General features: G+C 44.4%; 1 long non-coding RNA gene across 1 annotated transcript; it reads right to left on the bottom strand.

Moving 5' to 3' along the window:
* Nucleotides 1–7173: 7173 nt before the first annotated feature.
* Nucleotides 7174–18769, bottom strand: LOC139357509 (uncharacterized). The gene is made up of 2 exons (XR_011610835.1): nt 18571–18769; nt 7174–7290 (listed from the first exon to the last, which is right to left on the bottom strand). It is a non-coding gene; the product is annotated as an uncharacterized lncRNA (long non-coding RNA).
* Nucleotides 18770–18821: the final 52 nt, after the last annotated feature.

The raw sequence follows: 18821 nt of genomic DNA, 5'->3' as shown, positions 1-18821 counted from the left end.
GATAATGTGTTACAAAATGGTGCGTAAATCAGATGCCATTAAAAAAAAAAAAAAAAAAAAAAAGCTGACTCTGCAGACTCAATCCTTTCTTTCCTGGCTGGTAAAACCTTTGAAAGACACTATTAATAAAGATTAGATAATGGAGGACTGGAAACATGGGAAGGAGGAGGAAGCCGCTCTGAGGGCCTGCTGTATGGTTCTGAGTGGTAACTCAGCAGCACCCACATGGCATGGCCTCCTCAAGTCATCTGCAGAAGGGACAGGACTGCACCAAACCATGAGTTCACGAGGGAAAGGACCATGCATGCATGTCCACTATTGGATCTCCAGTGCCTGGCACAATACCTGATACAGAGAAGATGCTCAATACATATTTGTGGAAGGAAGAAAGGAAAGAGGAAAGGAAGGCATGGAGAAAAAAAGAAAGGGAGTGAAGAATGGAGGAAAAGATGTTCGATGCTTTCCCAGAGGGAGAGGATGAGTGGAGAGTGATGACCTCTTCTCTACTACTCTCTGCTGTTAGTTTCTTGTGTGGAGTCAGAGGCCTGAGTTGTTCTGTCCTTATTGAGTCAATAATGGGGCAGAGGACAGGTGGATATTCAGCCTGAGGCTGAACTGGACCTTGGAAACCAGTATTTGCCCTGTCCCACTTGGATGCCAATATTTGCCTAGAAACTCTATGGATACATGGCTGTCAGTTAGAGGTTTGCATCAGATTCAAACCATAGATGTCCTCATTAGAAGATGTTGGGAAAGAGGAAACACATGAGTATCCCAGAATTAGGACTTCAGAGGGGCTTCAGAGCTGCTTCCAACTGTCTCCTCTGCTTCTCTCCCACAAGCTGAAGTCAATGGCTACAGTAGCCATAATTGAAGCATTCTTTGCCACTCCCAGGTCAAGTAGGCTAAAATTTCATCCAGTGGAGATTAATTTACACTTGTAGGTTAATACCCATGATGGCTGAAGCATTGGTCATTCACACCTGAATATAAATTGCTTTAATTTAGATTGGTTTCCCACACTTAGGAGATTTTGATGGAGAGGGTGAAAGGGAGACTTTGGACCCCTCTAGTGGCACTCCTTCCTTGCATCCTCCCTCCCTCCCTCCCTCCCTCCCTCCCTCCCTCCTTCCTTCCTTCCTTCCTTCCTTCCTTCCTTCCTTCCTTCCTTCCTTCCTTCCTTCCTTCCTTCCTTCCTTTCTCCCTCCCTCCCTCCCTCCTTCCCCTTCTCTCTCTCTTCGTTTCTTTTTTTTTTTGAGACAGGGTCTTGCTCTGTCACCTAGGCTGGAGTGTGGTAGTACAATCACAGCTTACTACAACCTTGAACTCTTGGGCTCAAAAGATCCTTCCACCTTGACCTCCTAAGTAGCTAGGACTACAGGCAAGTGCTACCACACCTGGCTAATTTTTAAACTAATTTTGTAGAGATGGAGTCTCACCCTGTTGTACAGGCTGGTCTCAAACTCCTGGCCTCAAGCAATCCTCCTGCCTTGGCCTCCACAAGTGTTGGCATTACAAGCATGAGTCACTGCACACTGCTGTGGCTGCACTGTCTTAGTCTTAGTCTTTTTCATGGGCTCCTCTATAAGCCACTCCTTAATTTAAGCCACAGCTTAATAAGCTGACCCCTATCCCCACCCAATGCAGTTGAAAATTCTCATATAACTTTTGACTTCCCCAGAATTGACTACTAATAGCCTCCTGTTGACCAGAAAAGGAAGAAAAAAGCTGGAAGCCTCACACTTCCTGGTTTTAAAAGTACTACAATGCTATAGTAATCAAAACAGTATGGCACTGGTGTAAAGACAGACATACAGACTAATGGAATAGAATAACAGTCAATAAACATAAACAGTTGATTAACACATATTTTGTATGTTATATTTATTATATACTGAATTCTTACAATAAAGCTATAGAAATAAAATATTATTAAGAAAATCATAAGGAAGAGAAAATACATTAACATTTATTAGGTGGAAGTGGATCATCATAAACTTCTTCATGATGAGTAGGCTGAGGGGGAAGATGAGGGATTGATCCTACTGTCTCTGAGTGGCAGAGCAGAAGAAAAACTGCATGTAAGTGGGCCCACACAGTTTAAACCTGTGTTGTTCAAGCATCAACTGTACATGTATGTTACACCTGAGCTGGGCATTACCCACAATTCCTCAGACTACCCATAGGGACCATGAGAAAATCTCAGTCATTTCTTCAGGCTTTGCCTCTTGCCCTTGGGTTTGGATCCTTGACTTGGCCTGTTCTTCCTGATTTCTCCACCTCTGGTTTTATACCAGATTTCCCTCCTCTTTGTCTTGTCCTGAGATTTCACTACTTGGCTTGGCTTTTTTTTCTAATTTTTTTATTGTGGTAAAGTACACATAACATAAAATTTACCGTCTTAACTATTTTTAGGTATACAATCAGTAATATTAACTACATTCATAACATTGTACAACCATCATCACCATTCGTAACTCTTTTCATCTTGTAAAACTAAATCTACACCAACTAAACAACAGCTCCCCATTCTCCTCTCCCCACAATCCTGGCAACCACGATTTTACTTCTGTGTCTATGATTTAGATTAGTCTGTAAGTACCTCATATAAGTGGAATCATATAATGTTGGTCTTTTTGCAACTGGCTTATTTCATTTAGCATAATGTCCTCAGCCTTCATCCATGCAGCATGTATCACTATTTCCTTCCTTTTTAAAGCGGAAGAATATTCCATTGTATGCATATGCCACATTTTGCTTATTCATTCATCCCTCCATGGACATAGGTTGCTTTTCCTTTTCAGCTATTATGAATAATGCTGTTATGAAATAGATACACAAATAACTCTTTGAGACCCTATTTTCAATTTTTTTGGGTAATACCAAGAAGTGGAATTGCAGGATCATGTGGTAATCCTATTTTTAACATTTTGAGGAACCATCATATTGTTTTCCACAATGACTATATCATTTTACATTCCTACTGTCCATGCACAAGGTTTCCAATTTCTCCACATCCTTGCCAACACTCACTCTTTCCTTTTTTTGATAGTAGGTATCCTAATGGGTGTGAAGTGATAGCTCATTGTAGTTTGATTTTCATTTCCCTAATGATTAATAAGGTTGAGCATCTAATCAACATTAGTAATGTTGAGCATTAGTGTTTTTGCATACCTTCTTTGAATATTCAAGTCCTTTGCCCACTTAAAATTTGAGGGTTTTTTGTTGTTGTTGAGATTGAGGAGTTCTTTATATATTCTAAATATTAAACTCTTATGCGATATATGCCTTGCAAATATTTTTGCCCATTCTGTGGGTTGTCTTTTTGCCCTGTTGAGATTGTCTTTTGATGCACAAAATTTAAAAATTTCCATGAAGTCCAATTTGTCTATTTTTTCTTTTGTTGCCTATGTCTTTGGCATCAAAGCCAAGAACTCATTGCCAAATCTAATGTAGTGAAAATTTGTCCTATGTTTTCTGCTAAGAGTTTTAGGTCTTACCTTTGGGTCTTTGATCTATTTTAAGTTAAGTTTTGTATATCATGTTAGGCAAGAATCCAACTTCATTATTTTGCCTGTGGATGATATCCAGTTTTTTCAATATTATTTGTTGAAAAGATTGTCCTTTCCCCTTTGAAGGGGCTTGGCACCTTTGTCAAATGCCACTTGATGATGTATGCAAAGGTTTCTTTCTTGGCTCTTTATTCTATTCCATTGGTCTATATGCATGTCTTTATGCCAGTACAAACTGTTTTGGTTACTGTAATTTTGCAGTAGTTTTGAAATCAGGAAGTGTGAGGCCTCCAGCTTATTCTTCTTTTACAAGATTGTTTTGGCTATTTGGGGTCCCTTGAGATTCCATATGAATTTTAGGATTTTTTTTCTTTATTTTTTCAAGAGGGAGTTTTGCTCTTGTCACCCAGGCTGGAGTGCAAGGGTGTGATCTCGGCTTGACCATCTCCCAGGTTCAAGCAGTTTTCCCACCTCAGCTTCCTGAGTAGCTGGGATTACAGGCACTTGCCACCACACCCAGCTAATTTTTGTATTTTTAGTAGAGACGGTGTTTCATCACATTGGCCAGGCTGGTCTTGAACTCCTGACCTCAGGTGATCCTCCCACCTCCGCCTCCCAAAGTGCTAGAATTACAGATGTGAGTCACCATGCCTGGAGTAGGATTTTTATTTTTTTCTATTTCTGCAAAAAATGTCATTGGGATTTTGATAGAGATTGCATTGAATCTGTAGATTGCTTTGGGTAGTATTGACATCTTAACAAAATTAAGTCTTCTAATCAATGAACATGGGATAACTTTCCACTTATTTGTGTTTTCTTTTTTCTTTTCTTTTTTTTTTTTTTTTTTTCTGAGACAGAGTTTCGCTCTTGTTGCCCAGGCTGGAGTGCAATGGCACAATCTTGGCTCACTGCAACCTCCGCCTCCTGGGTTCAAGTGATTCTCCTGTCTCAGCCTCTTGAGTAGCTGGGATTACAGGCATGCACCACCGCACCCAGCTAATTTTGTATTTTTAGTAGAAATGGGGTTTCTCCTTGTTGGTTACGCTGGTTTTGAACTCCCGACCCCAGGTGATCTACCTGCCTCTGCCTCCCAAAGTGTTGGGATTACAGGTGTGAGTCACTGTGCCTGGCCTATTTGTGTTTTCTTTAATTTCCTTCAGCAACGTTTTGTAGTTTTCATTGTACAAGTCTTTTACCTTCCTGGTTAAGTTACTTATTAAGTATTTTACTCTTTTTAAAATATACATCTTAACATTTTATACTTTTTTTTTTGAGATGGGGTCTTACTGTGTTGCTCAGGCTAGTCTTCAACCCTGACCTCAAGTGATCCTCCTGCCTCAGTTGCCCAAAGTGTTGAGATTACTGTGCCTGGCCATTTTATTCTTTTTGATGCTACTATAAATGAAATTGTTTTTGTAATTTCCTTTTTGGATTGTTCATTGTTAGTGTATAGAAATACACTGATACAGCTGATTTTTGAGTGTTGATTTTGTATCCTGCAACTTTGCTGAATTCACTCACTAGTTCTAAACATTTTGAGAGGTGGAATCTTGGGGTTTTCTACATATAAGATCATATCATCTGTGAACAGAGATAATTTTATTTTGTCCTTTCCAATCAGAATGTTTTCTTTTTTTTTTTTTTCCTTGCCTAATTGCTCTGGCTAGGACTTCCAGTACTATGTTGAATAAAAGTGGTGGGAGTATGCATCCTTACCTTGTTTCTGATCCTAGAGGAAAAACTTATAGTTTTAGACTATTGAGTATAGTCTAAATAGTCTTATAGTTTTAAACTATTGAGTATATTTTTTTCTCCTTAAAAAATCCTGTCTTGTGCCACCTTTCTGACCGCAAAGACCAAAGAATCTTGGCCAAAATACCATTCTACAACATTCCGCAGTCCTTTTTCTCCTTCATCTCTCACATACTTTTTTGTTGTTGTTTTTTTTTTTGTTTGTTTATTGAGACAGAGTCTCCCTCTATTGCCCAGGCTGGAGTGCAGTGGCGTGATCTTGGCTCCCTGCAACCTCCACCTCCCAGGTTCAAGCAATTCTCCTGCCTCAACCTCTTGAGTAACTGGGATTACAGGTGTGTGCCACTGTGCCTGGATAATTTTTTAATTTTTATTAGAGACTGGGTTTCACTACATTGGTCAGGCTGGTTTCGAACTCCTGACCTCATGATCCCCCTGCCTCGGCCTCCCAAAATGCTGGGATTACAGGAGTGAGCCACCGCACCCGGCATGTTTTGTTTTGTTTTTGCTCCCATATGTCTGCACATGCAGCTACCTGTTTTTGGAATGTCATTCCTTCCCCTCTATAGCTATCTGTGAACTTTAATTCTCAAGTCTCAAATGCCACATGTAGTAAGCTTCTCCTAATTGTACTCCTAGCCCTGTCCTCAGTGGGTCAGGCTGACATGGATTTTCATGCATTCAATGTGGCAGTAGATCTGGCCTTTGTCGCAGTGGAATTATCACTAAATTGGGGTTTTTCATGGAATGCTGGTCTCAGCCGGAACTCCAGTTTGTAATGTCTGAGAAGTCTTTCAAAGTTAGTCCTGTCACCCAGTTCTTATCATTAAAAGATGGTATTTTGCTGCTTTTGTACCTTGACCAAAACACCCAACCCCAAGGCATCAGAGGCCTTTGTCCTCTTTGGCATCAGAACTCTATTATTATTATTCTCCTTTTTCCTGTTTGTCACTCTCACCCCTCCCATTTGGATAGGCTATCGTGATTATGCCATGCTTTCACAGCTGTTATTATTTTATTCATTCTTCATAATAACTCAGTGAGGCAGAGAGGGGTGTTGTTTTTACCATTTGAGGAGCCTGCAATCTCACCTGACTCTGAAGACATGAGACAGGCCTAACTTCCTAAGGCTCTGGTTAAATCCTGGACCAGCTTATGAAACTTACCATGGAACCAGAAGTGACCTTTCCTCCTCAGGAAATGGCAGTAATGAAGATGCTATCAGCTACTGCTGAACCCAGTGGCCAGGGGGACCCAGTGGCCAGGGGCTGGATACCACTATCACATCTGCCAACTTTAGTCACAGACATTCAACATTTCTGCTTCCTGTTGCCAGATTGTGTCCACTGATTACAGGGTATTTGGGGGAAGATAAGAGCTCTACTGAAGTAACTGACAGGCCTGGTGCTCCTGGCTTAATAGACTCAGATACCAACCAATTCCCTTCTGTCATCTCAGCACTCTTCGCAGTGTCCACCACACTCTAGACCTGCTGGCCTTCATTTGGGTTTCTTTACTAAACCATTCTCCTTTCAGGCTGATCTTTCTGTCTGGAAGGATCTTCCCCCATTTTTTTGCCCAGTTAACTGCAACTTATCCTTCAGGATCCAGACTCATTGTCAATTTCTCATTTGAAGCCTTCCCTGATCCCAACAGACCAGCAAGTTCACCAGTGTATATTATCATATCAACCCCTACATTTTCTTTGTAGCACTTAGCAGGATAACTCTTAGAAAGCAATGACTAAGCGTCAGCCATGACTGAGCTAGCCCTAAATGTAAGAACACAGTCCACGCAGCCAGAACAAATTTAAAAATATTCCGTATACTTTATTTGTACATTTTGAACACTATAGAAACATTTAGCTTCCCATGAGACTTCTTAGAATTCCCTCTTCATCCCTTTCCCATCCAATGTTTTCACATACTGTAGCTGCTCTTTCTTTTTTTTTTCCAACGACTGCCCCTTCCCTCCAAAAAACTGCATCGTGGTCCTCTTTCCTTCTTCCTTTCTTCTTAATTCTCCACTGAAACAAAACAAAACAAAACAAAACAACTGGTCTGGGAAGGTAGGACCCTCCTTGGAAGGCAGGGGAGGGGAAGAATCTGAGTAGGCCAAGACAGAATCTTCTCTGGTGGGCAGGAGAAGGTAACATTTTCTTGGGGACACTATCATGTTACTGCTGCTTGGTTATCTAATGCTACATAACCATCCTTTCCAAAACTTAGTGGCATAAAACAACTACTGTGTTTTTGTTTGTTTGTTTGTTTTTTTGAAATGGAGTCTCACTCTGTCTCCCAGGGTGGAGTGCATAATCTTGGGTCACTGCAATCTTCGCCTCCTGGGTTCCAGCAATTCTCTGCCTCAGCCTCCCAAGTAGCTGGGATTACAGGCGCCTGCCACCACTCCCAGCTAATTTTTGTATTTTTAGTAGAGACAAGGTTTCACCATCTTGGCCAGGCTGGTCTTGAACTCCTGACCTTGTGATCCACCCGCCTTGGCCTCCCAAAGTGTTGGGATTACAGGCGTGAGCCACAGCGCCCGGCCCCACTATTTTATTATACTCATGATCAGTGGGTTGGAATTTGGGCAAGGCAGAGCAGGAATGGCTTGTCTTTGCTTCCCAGCATTAGAGGTCTCAGCTGGGTTGGCTCAAATGGCTGGAGATGGCAAGAACAGCTTGACCAGAGTCATATGTCTGGGGCTTCAGTTTTGCTCCATGTAGCGTCTACTGGGTCTAGAGTGTCCCAGGTAGCTCCTTTCCTCCTTTCCTAACATATCTTATTTGTGGGCTGTGTGGTTGAAACAGCTGGGGGTTGGCCAGCATTATTCTCTCTCTCCATGCAGCCTTTCCATGTGGCTTTAGCTTCTTAGAGGATGGAAGGAAGTTTCCAAGAGGGAGCAACCCAAGAGTGAAAATTCCAAGAAATCCAGGTGAAAAGTTTACAACCTAGTTTTAGAAGTCCCTGTTCTGCCACATTCTATTGCTCAAACAAGTCACGAAGTTTAGCCCATATTCCAGAGGAGGGGAATTAGACTTCCTTGATGTGTGTCTATAGGAAGGAATAGAATGAACAGCACAGGCTACCACAATTCATGTCCCTTTCATGGTATTGGCTTGAAGTCCAGGCTCGCATATAAATTAGGTTCAGGTGTGAATGAGGCTCCTTGATTGCAATCTCCTCTGGATCAGAAGAGCCACAAACTAGAGACAAATTATTTGTATCTCTTGCCTGTGTTAGGGGTCCCCCACCCGCGGTTGAATGATTCACTACAAAGACTCACAGGACTCAGCAAATAGTCATATTCATGGCTAATATTTACTACAAGAAGGTACAGGGCAAAGTGGCCAGGCGTGGTGGCTCTTGCCTGTAATCGCAGCTCTTTGGGAGGTCGACGTGGGTGGATCACTTGAGTTCAGGAGTTCAAGACCAGCCTAGGCAACATGGCAAAACCCTGTCTCTACAAAAAATGTAAAAATTAACTGGGCATGGTGGTATGAGCCTGTAGTCCCAGCTACTCGGGAGGCTGAAGTGGGAGAATCGCTTGAACACAGGAGGCGGAGCTTGCAGTGAGTCAAGATCGCACCACGGCACTCCAGCCTAGGCAACAGAGCGAGACTCCATCTCAAAAAACAAAACAAAACAAAGGCTAACCTTGGAAGCAGACCTTTCTGTCTTTTATCTTTTTTAGAGACTGGTTCTTGCTTTATTGCTCAGGCTGGAGTGGAGTGGTGCAATCATGGCTTACTGTAGCCTCAAACTTCTGGGCTCAAGTGATCCCCCTGCCTCAGCCTCTTAATTAGCTGGGGCTACAGGCATGCACCACCATGTCTGTCTAGCTTTTTACTTTTATTTTTTTGAGGTAGGGTCTCATTTCACTCAGGCTGGAGTGCAATGGTGCAATCACAGCTCACTGGAGCCTTGACCTCGTGGGCTCATATGATTCTCCCATCTCAGCCTCCTGAGTAGCTGGGACCATAGGTATGCACCACCATGCTCAGCTAATTTTTTTTTTTTATTTGTAGAGATGAGGTCTCATTATGTCGCCCAGGTGGTCTCAAGCTCTTGGGCTCAAGTGATCTTCTGCCCTGGCCTCTCAAAGTGCTGGGGTTACAGTCATGAAACACCATGCCTGGCCTAAGCAGACCTTTCTAAGGATAAGTAGAGGGGCCTGCTATGGTTAACTCTATTTTGCACACTGGCCAACATGTAATGGTGATATAAGTACAGCAAAATTATAGCGAATACTCCCATTGAAAAAGGTGGAGGAAGGGCCAGGTTCAGTGGCTCACGCCTGTAATCCTAGCACTTTGGGAGGTCAAGGAGGGTGGATTGCCTAGGTGAGGAGTTCAAGACCAGCCCAGGCAACACAGTGAAACTCTGTATCTACTAAAATACCAAAAATTAAGCCGGGCGTGGTGGCGTGTGCCTGTAATCCCAGCTACTTGGGAGGCTAAGACAGGAGAATCTCTTGAACCTGGGAGGCGGAGGTTGCAGTGAGCCGAGATTGTGCCGTTGCACTCCAGCCTAGATGACAGAGTGAGACTCCATCTCAAAAAAAAAAAAAAAGAAAGAAAAAGAAAAAGAAAAAAGAAGAAGGTGGAGGGGCCAGGCATGATAGCTTACGCCTGTAATCCTTGTACTTTGGGAGGCTGAGGTGGGTGGATTGCTCAATCTCAGGCTTTCAAGACCAGCCTGGGCAACATGGTGAAACCCCGTCTCTACTAAAAATACAAAGAAATTAGCTGGGCATGGTGGCATGTGCCTGTAGTCCCAGCTATTTGGGTGGCTGAGGGAGGAGAATCGCTTGAACCCGGGAGGTGGAGGTTGCAATGAGCCAAGATCACGCCACTGCACTCCAGCCTGGGGGCATGAAGTGAGACTCTGTCTCAAAAAAAAAAAAAAAGAATAAGGAAAAGGTGGAGGGAGGAAGAATGAGAGGCACATAGCAGTTACTGGCTCATAGCAATTCTGAAATCCATCCAGGCACATATTTCTAGTTCCTTGACTAAGGCCTAGTCCTGCTCCAAGGGAGTTTTTCTCTGTGATTCTTGGCTCTTCCCTTTGGACCCTTGGCTCTTCCCTTTGGACTCTTGGCTCTGCATTTAGCTTTGCTTCCTTTTCCATAAAAAATAACCTGTGTTTGCAAATAAGTTGCCTTTTCAGTCTGCTTCCTCTCTATATAAAGTTGGGTGCCCTGAGGTCTCTTTTCATTTTGAATTATCTGTTCTTTTCAGTTCAAGTTCATGGTGCTTCTACCAATATAATTCTCTTAAAAACATTTTGAGGCCGGGCGCGGTGGCTCAAGCCTGTAATCCCGGCACTTTGGGAGGCCGAGACGGGCGGATCACGAGGTCAGGAGATCGAGACCATCCTGGCTAACCCGGTGAAACCCCGTCTCTAGTAAAAAATACAAAAAAATAGCCGGGCGAGGTGGCAGGTGCCTGTAGTCCCAGCTACTCGGGAGGCTGAGGCAGGAGAATGGCGTAAACCCGGGAGGCGGAGCTTGCAGTGAGCCGAGATCCGGCCACTGCACTCCAGTCTCGGCGACAGAGCAAGACTCCGTCTCAAAAAAAAAAAAAAAAAAAATTTTGAGTTTTCTATTAACAGTATTGAGGTTCACTCTATTAGACAAAAGCCACACTCTAAAGTCTTTTAAGAGACAGGGTCTTGCTCTGTCACCCAGGCTGGGGTGTAGTGGCAAGATCTAGCTGACTGCAGCCTTGACCTCCCAGGCTCAAACAATCTTCCCCACCTCAGCCTCCAGAGTAGCTGGGACTACAGGTGCATGCAACCATGCCCAGCTAATAAGAAAAATTTCTTTTGTAGAACTGGGGGATCTCACTATGTTGGCCAGGCTGGTCTTAAACTCCTGGACTCAAGTGATCCATCTACCTTGGCCTTCGAAAGTGTTGGGATTATAGGCCTGAGCTACTATGTCTGGCCCCCTAAAGTCTTTAAAGGCTATTTTCTCTCTTCCTTGGACTTAGAATCAATGTACTCTGAGATAATGCTCTTAAAATTCCTGAAGCCTTTTTGTCTAATTGGGAATGTCTATGAAGCATGCCCTTCAATCTCACAGATGTTTCCTGAGCTGAAAAAAGCCCTTAAGATTATTATTGTTTATTTTTATTTTTATAGTGGCCAGGTCTCACTATGTTGCCCAGGCTGGTCTTGAACTCCTGTCCTCAAGTGGTTCTCCTGGCTTGGCCTCCCAAAGTGCTAGGATTACAGGTGTGAGCCACCATGCCTGGCCTCCCAAGGTTATTTTTTTATTTTTATTTTTTATTTTTTTGATATGGAGTCTTACTCTGTTGCCCAGGCTGGAGTGCTGTGGCGCAATCTCGGCTCACTGCAAGCTCTGGTTCCTGGGTTCACACCATTCTCCTGCCTCAGCCTCCCAAGAAGCTGGGATTACAGGTGCCCACCACCATGCCTGGCTAATTTTTTGTATTTTTTAGTAGAGATGGGGTTTCACCGTGTTAGCCAGGATGGTCTCAATTTCCTGACCTTGTGATCCACCCACCTCAGCCTCCCAAAGTGCTGGGATTACAGGTGTGAGCCACTGTGCCCGGCCTCCCCGAGGTTATTTTTACCCAGAGGCCATACTTTACTTAAAGTGTATTGAATTTAATCTTTGCTATTAGGTCATCTCCTGCTGTGAAAGTCTTTTTGTTGGGAGATACTAGAGGTTAGAAACAGGTTTATTTTTGACCTAGCAAGTCTTGACTTTTTAATATTCTAAGAGCTGCTTGAAAATTAAACAATTCCTTAGTTCAACTTTCTTTTTCTTTTTTTTTTTTTTTTTTTTTTGAGACAGAGTCTCGCTCTGTCGCCCAGGCTGGAGTGCTGTGGCCGGATCTCAGCTCACTGCAAGCTCCGCCTCCCGGGTTCCCGCCATTCTCCTGCCTCAGCCTCCCGAGTAGCTGGGACTACAGGCGCCTGCCACCATGCCCGGCTAGTTTTTTGTATTTTTTAGTAGAGACGGGGTTTCACCGTGTTAGCCAGGATGGTCTCAATCTCCTGACCTCCTGATCCGCCCGTCTCGGCCTCCCAAAGTGCTGGGATTACAGGCTTGAGCCACCGCGCCCGGCCTAGTTCAACTTTCTTGTATTTTGTCTTAGACAAATAGAAGACTCCACTTGGCAGTTTCAACACTCTGACTGGAAACTTCCCCAGCCAAACCCATGAGATACAAGATCATTAACTGCGCTTTCTAATTTTCATGAGATACCCTTTCTTTCCTTTCTTTTTTTTTGTTGAGATGTGTCTCACTATGTGACGCAGGCTGGCCTTGAACTCCTGGGCTCATATGATCCTTCTGCCTCAGCCTCCTGAGTAGCTGGGTCTATAGGTACACACCACATACTCACTACTCTTTCTGTTTTTTACATTACCTTAGACAACAGTGCTGCCAAACTTTCTGCCACTATACAACAGGAGTCGCCTTTTATCCAACTGTATTAGTTTGCTAAGGGTGCCATAACAACCACAAACAGGGTGGTTTAAACAACAGAATCGGTGGCTTAGACTACAGAAATTTATCATCTCACAGTTCTGTTTTTTTGTGTGTTTGTTTGTTTGAGACAGAGTCTCACTCTGTCACCCAGGCTGGAGTGCAGTGGCTCAATCTCAGTTCACTGCAACCTCTGCCTGCCAGGTTCAAGCGATTCTTGTCCCAAGTAGCTGGGATTACAGGCACGTGCCACCATGCCCAGCTAATTTTTTGTATTTTAGTAGAGACAGGGTTTTGCCATCTTGGCCAGGCTGGTCTTGAACTCCTGGCCTCAAGTGACCCACCTGCCTCAGCCTCCCAAAGTGCTGGGATTATAGGCATGAGCCACTGCTTCTGGCAGCCTCACAGTTCTGGAGGCTAGACGTCCAAGATCAAGGTGTTGGTTGGGTTGATCCTGCCTAAGAGCTGTGAACAATAATCTGTCCCACGTTTCTCTCCTAGATTCTCGTGGTTTGCTTGCCGGCAGCAATGTTTGGCATTCTTTGGCTTGTAGATCCATCACTCTGATCTCTGGCTTCAGGCTGGCATGGTGTTCTTTCTGTGTACACGTTTGGGTCCAAAATTTGGACGCCAGTCATAATGGATTAGAACCTATTCTAATGACATCATTTTAAGTGAACTACCTCTGTAAAGACCCTATCTTCAAATATGATTACATTCTGGCTCAGTGCAGTGGCTCATGCCTGTAATCCCAGTGCTTGGGGAGGCTGAAGTGGGAGGATCCTTTGAGGCCAGAAGTTTAGACCAGTGTGGACAACATAGCAAGAACCCATTTCTACAAAAAAAGTAAAAAAATCAGCTGGGCATGGTGGTATGCACCTATAATCCTATCTACTTGGGAGGTGGAGGCAGGAGAATCACTTGAGCACAGGAGTTCAAGGTTACAGTGAGCTATGATTGCACCATTCTACCCCAGCCTAGGTGACAGAGTGAGACCCTGTCGCTAAAAAATCCCAAAAACAAGAGCAAATAAGATCACATTCTGAGGTACTGGGAGTTAGAATTTCAATATGAATTTTGGTGGGGACACAAGTCAACTCAAAGCACCGACCTTCAATAACAATTCCTTCACTGTCCTTCAAGACTTCACTTGAGGTCCTTTTGGCTTCCGCCCACCCCTGTCCAAAGCCAATGACACATGTTTTTCCTTTTGTTTTTGAGACGGAGTCTCGCTTTGTCACCCAGGCTGGAGTGCAGTGGTGTGATCTCCACTCACTGCAAGCTCTGCCTCCTGGGTTCACGCTATTCTCCTGCCTCGGCCTCCTGAGTAGCTGGGACTACAGGCGCCCGCCACCACATCTGGCTAATTTTTTGTATATTTAGTAGAGACGGGGTTTCACCATGTTAGCCAGGATGGTCTTGATCTCCTGACCTTGTGATCCACCTGCCTCGGCCTCCCAAAGTGCTGGGATTACAGGCCTGAGCCACCGCGCCTGGTCGACACATTTTTCATTGTTGCAGTATCTAACTTCACCAATTTCATTATCAGTTATGGGCTGATCAGGAAAGTGGCCACCACTATGGAATTAAGCTTTATTCTAAGAGTTGGGGCCGGGCGTGGTGGCTCAAGCCTGTAATCCCAGCACTTTGGGAGACCGAGACGGGCGGATCATGAGGTCAGGAGATTGAGACCATCCTGGCTAACCCAGTGAAACCCCGTCTCTACTAAAAAATACAAAAAACTAGCCAGGCGAGGTGGCGGGCGCCTGTAGTCCCAGCTACTTGGGAGGCTGAGGCAGGAGAATGGCGTGAACCTGGGAGGCGGAGCTTGCAGTGAGCTGAGATCCGGCCACTGCACTCCAGCCTGGGCGACAGACTGAGACTCCGTCTCAAAAAAAAAAAAAAAAAAAAAAAAGAATTGGATACAATACAATTGCAGGAGAAGCTAGGGAAGAAAAGGTCTGAAAGGAGATGGACAATCAGAAAAGTCACTCAGCAGAGATCACAAAGGAAAGCTGACGAATGAGTCCATGGAAGGCTGTTCCCTCTGCATCCAGCAATGGGCCTGAAGTTTATGATAGGTCATCAGGGCTAGCAATCAGGAAGAAAACTTGGATTGCATTGAGGGAGAGTGAGGACAAACTAGAATCCACAGGACAAACTGGAACCCACGAAGACAAAATGGAACTCACAGCTATCTTTCACATTGATGAGCATGTGATATGTAGCATAAGCTAATGCCCTTACCACGGAACTACACATGTGCCTTGCCCCAAGGCTTGGAGACACTGAAATAGAAAATCTGGTGGAAGCTGAAAGAGCTGTGGGCTGGTTAATGCTCTGTACTAACAAAGTATATTAGCAGATCAGCAACAACTCTTTGATCTGCATAGCATGTGATATTTCCATCAACCTTCAGAACACAAGGGCTGCTGCTTCCAAATCTTACACAAATCTTACTTGATCCTTCTAAACTTACATGAAATGCTTTTGTGGACAATCCTATCCTGGAACCATATTGGGAAGGGACATTTGAGGAACCATATTGGGAAGGGACATTCAACTTACCTAATTGACACAGTACAAACACCAGTGACTGTCAGATACCATGATGCCGAAGCTATGTCTTATACACACTAGCCTCTCATTTAAACTTCATATCAGTCTTGCAAAATAGACCTCATCTGTAAAGACCTCATCTGTAAAGACCTCATCAAAAAATAAAAATTAAAAAAAGAGGCCAGGCACAGTGGCTCACGCCTGTAATCCCAGCACTTTGGGAGGCTGAGGCGGGTGGATCATGAGGTCAGGAGTTCAAGACCAGCTTGGCCAAGATGCTGAAACCCCATCTCTACTAAATATACAAAAATTAGCTGGGCGTGGCGGCACACGCCTGTAATCCCAGCTACTTCAGAGGCTGAGACAGGAGAATTGCTTAAACCCAGGTGCCAGAGGTTGCAGTGAGCCAAGATCAAGCCACTGCACTCCAGCCTGGGAGACAGAGCAAGACTTTGTCTCAAAAAAAAAAAAAAGAAAGTCTTGCAAAAGAAATATTAGCATTCCCATTTTACATATGAGGAAATGAAGCCTCATGTTTATTCATAGACGAGTCAGTGGGGAAGCCCGGATTCTTCCCAACATCTGTGGGGTAGCCATCTTCCAAGATGACCCCCATGATTCTTGCCCATTGGTACTCATACCCTTTTGTAGTTTCCCTCCCAAATCAAACAGATTTCACCTGAGCAATCAGTAGAACATTGCAGAAATGATGGTGAATGATTTTTGATGGTGGATCATAAAAGACATTGCAACTTCCATCTTTCTCTTTCTTGAATCAATTGAAAGCCAGCTGATGTGTTGTAAGGATACTCAAGCAGCCTGAGGACAGGCCCATATAGAGAGGAACTGAGGCCTTCTGTAAACGACCCATCCATGTGAAGTAGATTTTCCAGCACCAGCATAGCCTTCAAATGACTACAGCCCTATATTTTACTGCAACCTCCTGAGATACTTCAAGCCAGAACTATAGAGCTAAGTGGCTTCTAAATTCCTGACTTACAGAAAATACGAAATCATGTTTATTATAGTTTTAAGTTGCTAAATTTGGGGTTAATTGGTTACACAGCATTAGATTTATATAATCTGTTAGATTCTGAAGCACAACTCTTTATTTTTCTTTCTTTCTTATTTTCAATTTTTTGTGGAGATGGAGTTTTGCTACCTTGCCCAGGCTGGTCTTAAACTCCTGGCCTCAAGCAATCCTCCCATCCCAGTCTCTCAAATTGTTGGGATTGCAGGCAGGAGCCACTACACCCAGGAAAAGCACAGCGCTTTCTGTGACATTACGCTACTTTAAAATTTGTTTGGACAGGAAGGGCGTGGTATCTCACGCCTGTAATCTCAGCACTTTGGGAAGCCAAGGCGGGCAGATCACTTGAGGCCAGGAATTTGAGACCAACCTGGCCAACATGGTGAAACCCAGTCTCCACTAAAAATAAAAGAAGTTAGCTGGGCGTGGTGGCTGGCACCTGTAATCCCAGGACTCAGGAGGCTGAAGCAGGAGAATCGCTTGAACCCAGGAGGTGAAGGTTGCAGTGAGCTGAGATCGTACCATTGCACTCCAGCCTGGGCAACAGAGTGAGACTCTGTCTCAAAACAAACAAACAAACAAACAAACAACCAACCAAAAAAAAAGAAAAAAATTCGTTTAGATTGTATGAATGAAGATTATGGGAGAAGTAGGACTTTGGAAGTCCACAATGTCCTGGTCTTGTCCTTAAAAAAAGGTTTTGAAATATGTTTGGTGCTTCCAGATACTGAGAGAGAAGGAGTGTCACATAGTGGTTAAACTGAACCTTGAGAATTAGGAGGTTTTTTCGTTTCTTTTTTCTTCTTCTTCTTCTTTTTTTTTTTTTTTTTTTGCCACTCAGGGTAAGCTGAGTTCGCATGAATAAATTAGAGGTTAAACCATGTGTTTTTGCTGACTGGCAGACTTGGGCTGGAAATGGGGAAGACAAATGATAGAAATTGGATTCTGGTAGGACAAGAAAAGTCCTGACAAATGGTGATGAAATGGGGTGGAACCTTCAGGACAGTCACAGTGAGGGGCTGGCCACCCTTTTGCTCCCGCCCTTTCTTTCATCAGTGGGGCCATCCTCTCCTCTTCCCCACCAGTTCCGTTTTGATCTCAAACTCACTGAAGAAGCTCCTCTTTGTTCTGATCTTTCCAAATATCCCTTTCTTATGAAGATCTTTTCCTTTCTTAATAAGGCAAACATGTGCATTAAGGAACTTAAAAAAGCAAAACAAAATCAAACTTCATCTGAGAACCACCTCATTTAAAAAACTCTTGGTGTTTATTGTTCTCTCCAGTTGGTCTAGGATTGGAGAGGAGAGGTACTGAGCTTGGTGACTTAATCAGACCTTAGTTAACCGGCAATAGTTATTATCCTAGGATACTAGTACTGCAAGAACCTTCCAGAACATCTGGTGCAACCCTGCTCTTTTTATACAGGATAAATTTGAAGCCCAAAGAGATCAAGTGACCATTGTGAACAGATACTAATTCAACGGCTGCAATCGAATACTTTTTTTTGCTTGAGACGGAGTTTCACTCTTGTTGCCCAGGCTGGAGTGCAACGGCCGGATATTGGCTCACCGCAACCTCCGCCTACCGGGTTCAAGTGATTCTCCTGCCTCAGCCTCCCGAGTAGCTGGGATTACAGGCATGTGCCACCACGCCCGGCTAATTTTGTTTTAGTAGAGATGGGGTTTCACCATGTTGGCCAGGCTGATCTTGAACTCCTGACCTCAGGTGATCCGCCCACCTTGGCCTCCCAAAGTGCTGGGATTACAGGCGTGAGCCACCACGCCTGGCCAAATACGTTCTTTTAAATAGTCCATCTGTTCTGATTAGTAAAATGGGTGGAGTGATTTGGAGTTGGCGCAGATCTCCTATTTTGCAAGCACAGAAACACTACAGAGAGGCATTAACCAGGTCAAACCCTTCCTAAGATGTGAACTGAACAACAGTTAGGCGTTAGGAAGAAAATGCTGCCTGACCCTGACTTCTAAACTCCCCTTAAACCTCGTCTCTGTGTCCCTAGAACCCAAGATAGAGTATGCACGAATAAAGTTTTGCGAAATGAACGAACAAACTTCCCTCGAGGTCCTTCCCTGTCTCCCCACCGCCCTCCCCGACTTGGGACTGCGCTATCATTTGAGTCCCTATCTGGGGACTTTTCGGGGTCTTCTTCGGCCTCCTCAGACAGTGACTGCGTTCCCAAGACAGGACCAGGGCTCCCTTTTTCACTGCGGGGCGCTGGGAAGAGGCGGGTAGGCTGCTCACCTAATCTCTCGGCTTTTTCCTCAAGACGGGGTCATTTGTGTGAGGTGTTGTACTCGAGCACCCAAAAAGGCCCGAACTGGTCTGGGAAACATTAGGGAGATGTGTTTATCGTCCTGGCTGACAAAGAAGGCCAGGCATTCCTGTCGCCACGGGTGGCTTGACCCGCAGAACCCACGCTCCAGCGGCTGTGGGCGCGGCACCGCACCGGCGCCGGCAGCAGGGCGGGGTCTGGCGGGGGCGGGGCCTGGCGG

Source organism: Macaca nemestrina, chromosome 12, assembly GCF_043159975.1.
Source record: "Macaca nemestrina isolate mMacNem1 chromosome 12, mMacNem.hap1, whole genome shotgun sequence".
NCBI classification, from domain to species: Eukaryota; Metazoa; Chordata; class Mammalia; order Primates; family Cercopithecidae; genus Macaca; species Macaca nemestrina.
This window is presented reverse-complemented; position numbering and strand designations above follow the sequence as displayed.